This window comes from Dama dama, chromosome 21, assembly GCF_033118175.1.
Source record: "Dama dama isolate Ldn47 chromosome 21, ASM3311817v1, whole genome shotgun sequence".
NCBI classification, from domain to species: Eukaryota; Metazoa; Chordata; class Mammalia; order Artiodactyla; family Cervidae; genus Dama; species Dama dama.
Genome location: NC_083701.1, coordinates 5,149,646 through 5,160,449, shown reverse-complemented (window position 1 = coordinate 5,160,449; position 10,804 = coordinate 5,149,646).

Genomic DNA, 10,804 nt, shown 5'->3' with positions numbered 1-10,804 from the left:
TGCATTGCCAGGTGGATTCTTTAGCCCTGAGCCACCTGGGAAGCCCTTCCTTGCTGCCTTGAGTCAACCAAACGCAGGAGGCTGGTGAGGTGGGGGAAGGAAGAGGTGAGGGTGGGCGACTTTAAGGCATGTCCAGATTCGGTTGGGGGCAGAATGAACGCAGTGCTTCTGACCTGGGAGGAAAGGCTCTCCTGAGGAGAGGGCAGTTGCACGGCGTCCAGCTGCAGGCCCATCAGAGCACTTCCAAGGCCTGCTGCCTGCCCAGCCCCCAGCCCCTCTGCCACCAAAGCCCAGCCCAGCTTCCGACACCCACAGTCCTGTCGCCTCCCCGCAGAAGCACCTTTCCTTTCCACTGAGCCGAGAGGCCCTGATCGGCTGGCCCTTGGAAATGACCTTTGGATTCAAAGCCGGCAGGATGAGGCCAAAGCAGGGGGGGGGGGGGGGCGGGGGGAGTTGCCGTGGGAAAGTGGAGGCCCCACAAACCAGAGGGTGGACGCCAACTCCACGCTCAAGGCAAGACGTACTCCCCCTTTTCTGCACACTTCAAGGCACCCGTCTTTCTCTGGGTACAATGCAGTGAATGATGCCGGGACTCCAGGCCGGGCGGTGCATTCAGGCTTTGTGCCGGCCACAATGAGGGGCTTTCCGTGGGCCACGGGCCTCACAGCATGGGGCTTCACGTGGCCAGAGAGACTTTGTTGGGGAAGAAGCAGGGAGTTTCTGGGACTTTCTCAGAAAACAGTTAAACACAGCCTGTGCCCTTAGAGGAGGCCAGCCTGGCTGGAGCCCCTGGCAGCTTCCCAGAAGAGCCTGTGTCCTGGGCATGGCCTGGGTGGCTGGTGAGCCCCCTAGAGGCTGGAAAGGGCCTGCGTGGGGCTGGAGCCCGGACTGCGTGGGGCGAGAGAACTGAACTGTGAAAGGAGGGTTAGAATAAAGTCCTTCCAATTCCCTTTCAACTAAAAAACATGCTGCTCAGGAATAGCTACATTTTATGCAGATTCTAGCTCAAAATGAAAATGTAGGATGCCTTGTTGGGGCTTCCCAGGTGGCAATAGCAGTAAAGAACCCGCCTACCAATGCAGGAGATATAAGAGATGCAAGTTCAATCCCTGGGTCAGGAAGATCCCCTGGAGGAGGGCATGGCCACCCACTCCAGTCTTCTTGCCTGGAGAATCCCCTGGACAGAGGAGCCTGGTGGGCTACAGTCCTACAGTCCATGAAGTCGCAAAGAGTTGGACCTGATGGACATGACTTAGCATGCACCCACGCAGGGTACCTTGTTATCTATCTCTCTATCTGTCAAGGAACTGACTTACTAGTTATGGAGATTAAGAAGTCTCATGACCTACTGTCTGAAGTTGGATACCAACCCAGGGAACCCGGTGGTGCAAATCCAGTCCAAGGGCAGGAGGAGACCCAGAGCCCAGCTCAAGGGGTCAGACAGAGCAGACTGTCCCTTCTTCTGCCTTTTTGTTCTATTCCAGCCTCGGTGGATTGGGTGATGCCCACCCACATTGGAGAGGTTAGTCCATGGATTCAAATGTCAGTATCTTCCAGAAACATCCTCCCAGACATACCCAGAATAACGTTTAACTAGATAGCAGGCTATCTGCAGTCCAGCCAGGTCGGTACAGAAAGTCCACCACCACGAGGCCCTTCTGGCCGTGGGGTCCTGTGTGAGGCTGGCCCGGCCCCTGGTGCCAGTCACTGCCGCTTCTCTGGGGGCTTTGTCTGGTCCGGCTTATATGAGGCCCTGCACCGGCTGCCACAAGGACACACACATCCCCCCGGTGCTGGAAGGCCTTACACAAATGCCTTGCACACTTGAGTTTCATCTTCCTTCTCACCTGCGAGATGGGGCTCCTGACAGAGTGGCGGGATCTCTGAGCCTGTTTCCTCACCTTGAGAACATTCTTTGCTGTTAGGACGGTTAAATTAGACAATACCTGTAAAATATCTGGCCCATACTGCAACTCTTGCTTTAATAATTATCGTAAGTAAGAGCATCTCCCCAGGCGCGTGGGGAAGAACAGCAAGGGCCCAGGGTCTGTAGCAATTCTGAGTCAGGCAGGGCAGAGGCGTGGTTCCAAAGCTTGATCTGAGGTGGGATCAGAGAGTTGTCCAAGTTCACGGGGACCACGCAGCTTGCAGGATCCCAGTCTGTCTCTCTGGCTCCCTAGAGTGGCCTCCAGCCCTGCACACAGCTGAGGTGCTGGACAGAAAACTGAGGCAGAAATTCAGTTTTGAAACCAGATGGCGGGTGTAGACCCTGGCTAGGGATGCAGATGCCCGAGACTCTCCCGGCCCCACCACAGACAGCGTCGGATGTTAAGCACGAGGGACTACATGGCTTCTGGACCCCTTCCTGCTGACACTGTGTTCATCTGTCCAGCCCTGCTCCCTGTCAGGATGGCTTAGAGGAACACTTCTCTAATTGTCTTCCATGAGGTGAAAATACACGTTTCTTGGAAAAAGGAGGAGGAGGGAGGGAAGAAGGAAGAAGAAGATGGGGGAAAGGAGGGGGAGGAAGACAGGAAGGAGACAAGAGCAAGGGGGAGGAGGGAGAGGGGAGGAGGGAGAGGGGAGGAGAGAAGAGCAAGGGGGAGGAGCAAGAGGGGAGGAGGGAGGGGAGGAGGGAGTGAAAGAGGGTGGAGGAGCAAGAGGGGAGGGGGGAGGGGGGAGAGGGGGAGGGGGGAGGAGGGAAACAGTAACAACAAAAGCAGCATGATGATTTGGAGAATAACAAGTTAAATTTCAACAAACTCTATACATGGAGACCCACAGCATCATTATTAGACTCCAGAGCTTTGTGAACTGCCGACAGGAAGTCCCAGACCCATCTGCACAGGCACCATTTTCCGGAAAACACTTTGCAGAGCATAGTTAGGCAACTCCAATACCATGGAGCTCTGATGAGGCTGGGACCTTCAGTGGGGACGTCTGGGCTAGCCAGGCAGAGGAGCAGGGGCGGGCGGGGAGCCCCTTCTTAACACCCCTTGGAGGGACCCAGAGTTTTGAAAGCAGGAGAGGAAAAGGCAGCCTGCTAGGAGCCATGTAGGTCACTGTTCTGGGGAAGACGCTGGCGTGGGCGCCACATCTGATGATGCAGGGTTGCGGGTGGTCATTAACCTTCCGCAGAAGCCAGGCTGGCAGGGACATCAAACATGAGAGGCAGTGGGGCATTTCCGGGAGGGCCATGTCTAGTTCCCACGCCAGCCTGAAAGCCACCCCGCCCAAGTCCAGGGATGTCTGCCCCGTCAGCTCGGCAGGCTCCTCCCAAGACCTGGCTCTGCTTCTGCAGAAGCAGATGCCTTCTCCTCACAGGGCAAAGTCCACAGCATCCCACAGCCATCCTCTCCAATCCTGGGGCCGGGGGCGGGCATCGTGGACCTTCCCCCTGCCCCAGACTTCTTTGGGAAGGCGCTGTCTTTGAGGAAAGTGGCCAGTCGCTTGGTGGCACTCTTGCTGGCCCATTGTCTCTAAGAAACTCTCTTTCTCCTCCCTTGGAGCCCAGGGCACTGCCTGCTGCTCTACATTCACGTCAGCACCTGGGGAGACTGAGTGAGCTCTCTGCCCCTCGGTGAGCCTCAGAGTCCGTACGCAGAAAACGAAAGAGCCAGAAGCTCTTATCCAGCACATTCATCCCGTGATGAAGTGCTAAATGATATGGAAAAACGTTGGCCTGGGCTCTTTTGTTTGGTTCCCAAGGGGAGAACTTGAACCTTGGGAAGAGACAGGCGTCCACTCAGGAGAAAGCAGGTTCAAACACATGGACAAGGAAGCATCTGGACAAAGGATCACACAGGCGAGGCACGAATCCTGGCAAATCTTTATCTGAATCATAGCATTCTCGATTCCCTCGATTGTTGAGGGCCACTTTCTCAACAAGTGCAAACCTCAGGTTCTTGCCTGTAAAACGCAGACAGGATCAATTATCACGCTAATCACCCACTCACCCTTTGAATGGCTGCACCTAAAGGGGTGAAGCTAATGAGTTCAGAGTTCATTGTGGTGGAGCGGCCTCTGGATACAGTGAGTTGCCTGGAGGAAGCCTGTGAGCACAGGGAAGGGAAGGAGGGTGATGAAGGGGAGGAGGTGATGGGCCCCGCTCCAGGGGGCTTCTGGGCTCCCTCCTGTCACTCAGGGACCCAGTCCAGCCTGGGACTCTGACCACAGGCTGGCCCCCAGAGTGGAGCTCTTTCTTGGGCTCACACCGGAAGTCAAGCCAGTGCAGGGGGAACAGGTGGGCCGGGAGAGGGAGCCGCAGGGGAAAGGTCCATCCAAAAGACAGCAGCAAAGAGGGTAAAAGGGAGTGAGTGCTGGACAAGGGGCCAATGCTTCTGCCTGGGCTGATTCCCGACAGGAGCGCGCCCCCTGGTGGCCGGCTCGGGTAATGACCCGGCCCCGCGCTCGGCCCCGTTCTGGTCTGTCTGGGTCTGACCGCCCGGTGCGCTCTTAGATACCAAAGCACATGCGTTATTACGATGGACGGGGAAAGGTACAAGCCACCAGAACGAACTGTGGAGGGGAGGAGGTTAATCTGCTGTATTCCGAAGACCCAGACGGACTCCCACCCCGAGGACTTTGGAGTGGACTCTTCCCGGAAATCCACCCTCTGTTCCCAGGACTCCTCACTCCCTCCATTGCTCACGAGGACATCTGCCGTCTCCCACGCTGGGCTCTGACTTCTGATGTCGAAGACTGAGTCACGCTCAGGCCCAAAGCTGCAGACCTAGTGAATGGCTCTCTCTCCCTGTTGCATGGTAGGCACTGTGACTCCTGACGGCGGGCACGTTGTTTTAACAGACGAGGCCGGCAGTACATGGGCACCCTTAGGGACTGGCAGACTCTTTCTGAACCTTCCCACCACCACCTGCTTCCCATGGTGCTCAGGGCTCCGTGCTCCTGTGGGCACCTGCCCCCTTCAGGGCCAGCTTCTGCTCATGGTCCATGCTAACAGGGGAAGTGCCCACCATAACCACCCGGCTCACCACCACATTTTCCGGTCAGGGCCAGCTTCTGCTCATGGTCCATGCTAACAGGGGAAGTGTCCACCATAGCCACCCCGCCCACCACCACATCTTCCGGTCAGGGCCAGCTTCTGCTCATGGTCCATGCTAACAGGGGAAGTGCCCACCATAACCACCCCGCCCACCACCACATTTTCCGGTCAGGGCCAGCTTCTGCTCATGGTCCATGCTAACAGGGCAAGTGCCCACCATAACCACCCGGCTCACCACCACATTTTCCGGTCAGGGCCAGCTTCTGCTCTTGGTCCATGCTAACAGGGGAAGTGCCCACCATAACCACCCGGCCCACCACCACATTTTCCGGTCAGGACAGACGCATGCACTGCTTGTGGCCGGCTCAGGGTGCCCCAGTGGTCCAGGCAGCTGACCTTGCCAGTATCCAGCCAGCTAGCTTCTCTCCTTCAAGAGCCCAGCAGGGACTAAGCAATGTGCTGCCAGTACCAATTTTGAAGAGCCATGTGTAGACAGGGAGGCATGCATGAGGCTGGGGAGATGGACTCGGTTATGTTTTCAGCTTGTGATGATTACCTTTGCATCAGCGTGGCTGGGCCATGGTGCCCAGATATGTGGTCAAGCACTCTGAGTGTTTCTGTGAGGGTATTTGGGGATGTTTTAAATTACATTTAAACTGGTGGAAATTTGAGGGAGCAGATTGCCCTCCCTCGTGTGGGTGGGCCTTGTGTAATCAGTTGAGGGCCCGACTAGACCAAAAGCCTGATCTCCTCCAAGCAGGAGGGAATTCTGCAGCAGACAGCCTTGGGACTTGAATGGCAACAGCAGCTCTTCCTGCATCTCCAGCCTGCCGGCCCACATTGCAGATTTTGGACTTGCCAGTCTCTGTAATTACATGAACCAGTTCTCAGTTGCATGAGTTAGGAGTAGAGTGGTGACCTAGGGTAGGTCAGGACAGGTTGGCTGGGGAATGATGTTAGCACAGGGCCCGGGGTGTCTGCAGCTTCATAGAGGGGTTTTCTGTAGGAAAATAACTTGCTCCTCATGCAACACAGCAAACCTGATGATAATTCACTGGTGTCAGTGAGAGGACGAGAGGAGGCCAAGAAGCCAATGTGGAAGGTTTTCTGTGTGACCAACACGGTGTGAAACTCAGGTCACAAAAGCTACCTCAGTTCTCTCAGAAACCAGTTCCACGTTATAGTATGAAATTCAGTTGCTTCTTATTTATTTTTAAGTCTGCTTCAAGAAGGCATTATTGAATTTATATTTATGAGTAAATTTATAATATATTTACAAGTTATAAATCTGTAACTTATAAATATCTATATTTTAATTTTATGACATAAATAAATTGATAGATTCATATTTATAAATAAATTCCAGAAGAAATACAGGAATCTGCAGAGACTCAAGGAAGATGTTTGCTTTTAGTTTTCTCATATGTGTACTTTTATTTTTTCTCTTCCTGCAAAACAGATGCCATAGAAAATATGTCTATGCATATTTAGTAGAAAAATAGTCTACTAAAATGTTTAAAATTAAAATCTTCCCAAATAATAAGTTTGCAAATATTCACTATGAACAATTTGGAGTATTTTTAATCTAGACTTTTTTTTAATTAAGCAAAAGCCATTTTGAATGTTATTGAGAATATACAGGAAGTGTCCAACTATATCATGGTTTGATTCTTAATTTTATAAGTATTGGCCAATATCATTACAAACATGTCCTAAATATTATTTCAAATTCTTATTAAAAAGTCCCACTTGATATAAATATTATTTAGGGTATAAATTATATAATCATCTTAGCAAATCATTCTCCATCTTGGTTGATTTCCAATATTATGAAAAAACATCACAAACATTACATTATTTGACTGCTTTCCCCTGCATTTAAGGCTTAAACCAAAGGACAAGGCTCTTTTTCCTACGGAGCTTGGAGGTAGGCAGCGTCTGAGTGACTCCTGTGGTTTCATGGCCCAGGGTCCCTCAGCTGCTTTCTCTGCCTTCCTCTCATCCTTGACATGGGATGAAAACCAGCATCAAGGCCCTGTTTAGTTCTCTAAGGCCAGGCAACTGCAAACTTAATAATGTCACACGAGGAGCTCTGTCGTGCAATTTGGATGTCTGACAGTGCCCTTTAAATGTCACTTCACTGAGATTTCCTTTGTCATTATTTTAATAGTTCCCTTCCTTTCTTGCTCTATAAAAAGTGAGCATTAAATCTGACTTCAAACCTTTAAGACAACCAACTTATTAAGCCAATTTGAAAGGCTGATTCAGCAGGGTCTATAAATCTGAGGCTCTGACACCCCTTGATAACTTCATCTTGCCCCAAACCCCTGGGTCTGTGGCTCCAGTGTGTCCTCAACACATGCTGGGTGCTTGGCGCTGGGTGCTGGGTGCTACTCTAGGCTCTGGGGGCACGCGGAGGACCAGCTGTGGTTTCTTTCATCGAAAAACTCAGTGGACAGAGAGTCAGAAAAGAACGCTGTTCAGTAAGAGGTAGGGGAAAACTGTCAAAGCAGTACCCCAAACTTCCATGTGGAGAACTCAAAAACTCAGAGCACGTTGAATATCAATTTGAAAAATGAAATAAGAGGAATAACCAACAGTTACAAAAGGGTCAATGGAGGGGGGGAGGCAATTACGAAGTCTCAGTGAGTGAGGGGCGGGACCAGGGCCGGACCCCACACTCCTTGGGGCTGGAGAGGGGGTCACTCCTTCCTCCGGGGCTCCCTCGGCAGCCTGGGGGGAAACGGAGCTGCAGCTGGGAGGGAGGCGGGCCTCGGGGCCGGGGACGTAGGGAGGCAGGACCGTGCCCAGGCCAGCATCCTGCTGAGGGCAGCACTCAGCGTCCTGAGACTGCAAATCCTCTTGGTGATCCTGAGAGTGCCTCGTCCTGGCAGCTCTGCTAGTTAGAAATCGTGCCTCCTTGGGCACAGCATTAGCCTCTCTGCCCTTCGTTCCATCCCCTGGACAGTCGGGGTGGGGGGGAGTGGAGGGTGATAGCAATGCCTGAGCTGCCTGAGTATCCGAGGACTGACCAGGGTGACGCGGGCTGTGGGCTGACGTGGAGCCGGCACCCCATCCCGGGGATAGCGGGCTGAGGCAGGATTGCTGGTGGCCGAGGCCCTGCCACGCACGTCCTTCCTCCTGCCTGCCTCCCCGGTCCTCCTGGGCTTTCTCTCCTGAGCCGGGCCCTCCTGGACACCAGGGCCGCCCGCACGCTGAGCCCAGGCTGCCTTCTGAGCTTGAGCCACTCAAGGAGAACGTGTCCAAAATCTGTAAGCTGGCAGCGAGCACAGAGCCAAGTGCTCCCTGGGCCGGGCCCAGAGACCAGTGATCGCTGCTTGAAGGCCAGCTGAACCCAGGGACCAGCTCGGTGCCACCGTCTCACTCCCTGGGAGTGCTCCCTCTTGGAGGGTCTTTCTCCCTGTGTCTCTGTATGTCTGTCTGTGCCTCTGTCTCCCTCTGTCTGTCTGTCTGTCTGTCTCTATACCTCTGTCTCTCTCTCTCTCTCTCTCTCCCCTCTCAGGTGGAAAGCCGACAGTGTCAGCTAAACCACTTTCAGCTGAGTTTCCTTCCCAGCCTTCCCCCACCCAGGTGAGTCCCCTCCGCTTCAGGAGGCCCCGGGCTCAGAGTGCAGATCCCCGAAGGGAGCAGGGCACAGACACACGCTCGCCAGAGTCCCCTGCATGTCGCGTCCCTGCCCCCGGGCTGCGTGCGCCTACGCGAGCACACACACACCACCACCCCGACACTGCCCTCCGCAGCATCCCCCAGGCCCCTGCCCTGGCTGCCTCCCCGCACTCCCTTGGTCTGAGAGCGGCTCTCGGCGTCTCTGATTTTACCGCCTTCTCAGAAAGGGAAGGCCACGGCTGGAGACGGCCTTTCACGAGTGCCCCCCAAAAAGCTGCCCGGGGAGGGGCACAGGTGGGCAGAAAGGCAAATACGTTAACAGAAGGCGCAGCTCCCCCTGCTGGCAGGGCCGGGGATGACGGCCAGGACAGGCCTGCGGACCTGGAGCCTGGTCAGCTTCTCCAGGGCGGAAGGACAGAACTAGTGGCCTGCTGGTCAGACTTCACCTTTAACGTTTTCACTCTCAATGTTGTTATTATTATTACCTGTGTGGTATTAAACAAAAATCTGAATTCACGATCACCATTTAAACATCTTGAAATTTCGCATTCAAGCTCGCCTACCCAGGGCTTCCCAGATGGCTGAGCGGTAAAGAACCCACCTGCAATGCTGGAGGCTCAGCAGATGCAGGTTCGATCCCCGGGTCAGGAAGATCCCCTGGAGGCGGGCATGGCAACCCCACTCCAGTCTTCTTGCCTGGAGAATCGCATGGACAGAGGAGCCTGGCGGGCCACAGTCCATGGGGTCTCAAAGCGTTGGACACGACTAAAGCAAGTGAGCCCACGTGCGCATCGCCTGCCTAGCTTCTCTGTGAAGCCACAGTGAGCGCGCACGTCCCCCGCGGGCAGGGCAGGACGGACTGGCGCCGAGGAGCCCCCGGCCCAGGAGGAAGGGCGTGGCGCACGCCCCACCCCGCCCCGGTGTCTCCCCACCCTCGGGAGGCACCTGGCCCTTCTGTACACTGGAGTTGGCAACAGCTGCTTTGAAACACCCCTGCTGTATCCCGTGGGGGAGATGAGTGCCTGGCGGGGACCGTGAGGACCGTCTGAGCTGACCTGGACCCCAGGCCGCTGACTCTGCGGTTCTGTGTCCCTCGAGCCTCGGCTCCAATCCCACACTCCAGGGCCAGAAGCCGCTGGTCTGTCACAGTCCTGTCGTCGCGAATCCCGGGCCACTTCAGCCTGTGCTCCGCACGCGGTCGTGACTCATCCGCCGCCACTGACGTCCTGCGAGTGTTTACGGGTGTCAGACGTAGGCTGGATGCTGTGGTCCCAGGAGGGGTGACAAAGTGAACCACACACGACCCTGCCATTCAGGGGCCCACCGCTGCCGCAGAAAGAGCCGAGGACTGGAATTCTGCCGTGACGCCGCCCAGCTGCGGGAGTTGAATGAGTGAGTCATTCGGCTCTGAGCCTCAGTCTCCTCGTGTGTGACCCCGGGGCTGTGGGTCCTTTCCCCAGGGGTTGTGGGAGCACGCGTGTGAGAGTGGGCACGGCTGTGGTCTTGGGGTCTGCGTGCTCCCGGGCCCGCCCACCCCGGCACACCCCCACGTGCGGGGCGGGGACCTGCACTCCCCGGACAGCTTTGGTCCTGACTTACCAGTTGGGGGCGGGCTCCGAGTCCCCAAGAGCCAGCCTGGAGGGCAGCTGGAGGAGGGGAGGCCGGGTGCTTCCCCCTTTCTCTTCCTTTGGGCACAGACTGGCCACGCTGTGTCTCCTCTCCTGTCCCAGGGCATCTACGGTGGCTTTGGCTGCTTCCCGAAAGCCCTGGTTCCCAGGATCTGCTGGTGTAGCTTTGGTGCGTAGAGATACCCTTACAGTTTAATTGTCTGTCCAGCCTCTGGGGAAAATTCAGAGCTTGCATATGGAAGACGAGTGCAGAGAAAAAGACAGCGAACTGTGCAGTCAGGCAAGAAAAGGGAAATTTATTAGAGGGAAATGAGAGGGCAACTGGCCCTTGAGGAGAACCAGCGTCCTACCTTTCTGATGAGGTCTTTCTTTATACCCCACTAATGAAAAATTCTCTGAAGGGATGCTTAATTTTTAGCCTGCAGTTGAGTCCTGTGGCCACATAGCTGGAGGTCTGGAATCTGGAGGTCTCATAGCTTTGAGAAGGTAGGTGCCAGTGAGAAAAAGAATGTCGTTTGGGCAATTTGGTCAGTCTGAAGGGTCACTG